The sequence below is a fragment of the Rhincodon typus genome, chromosome 8, assembly GCF_021869965.1.
Source record: "Rhincodon typus isolate 14 chromosome 8, sRhiTyp1.1, whole genome shotgun sequence".
Taxonomy (NCBI): Eukaryota; Metazoa; Chordata; class Chondrichthyes; order Orectolobiformes; family Rhincodontidae; genus Rhincodon; species Rhincodon typus.
The window spans coordinates 93,750,400-93,751,093 of NC_063339.1; the positions used below are offsets into that span (position 1 = coordinate 93,750,400).

The window sequence follows — 694 nt, forward strand, 5'->3', positions numbered from 1 at the left end:
GGCCATTCACCTGCTCCGAGTGTGGGAAGCAGTTCAGAGGTTCATCTGCACTACAGAAACACCACCAGGTTCATACTGGCAGTAGCTGTTTATCCGTTCTGAATGTGGGAAAGGATTCACTCAGTCATCGGATTCACTCAGTCATCCAGTCTGTGGAAGCATAAGAACGTTCACAAATGATCATAGGACTTGGATCTGCGGTTAATCTGCAATATTTGAGCTGCTAGACCGGCCTGCAACTTCTACCATCCAGAAGAACAGGTGCAGCAGTTACATGGGACTGTTACCACCTGCATGCTCCCCTCCATATCACACACCATTCTCATTAACAGGATGTTAGAAAGGAAGGTTTGCAGACAGAAGTCTCAAAATGACCTTCACATAAAGATCTAATGGAGTCACTGAAATCACTGGGATTTGAATATCATGCTGCTCCATATTGGCTGTTCCTTCATTGTCAATGAGTCAAAATCCTGTAACTCCTCCCTAACAGCATTGTGGGTGATCCTACACCACAAGGACTGCAAGTCCCAGAAGGCAACTCACCATCACTTTCTCAAGGAGGACAATGGGATGGGCAATAAATGCTGACGTAGACTTTGATAGTATACATCACGAATTGATTTTAAAAATGAGGGAAAATCACATCCAGGATGGAGCTGTATGCATTTAGACAGTGGGTGAAGTGGGGGAG

The 694-nt window shown here is 45.1% G+C and overlaps 1 long non-coding RNA gene across 1 annotated transcript in view; it reads left to right on the top strand.

Moving 5' to 3' along the window:
* Positions 1-694, top strand: part of LOC125483863 — a 21,478-nt gene that overhangs the window by 20,544 nt on the left and 240 nt on the right. The window lies entirely within an intron of this gene.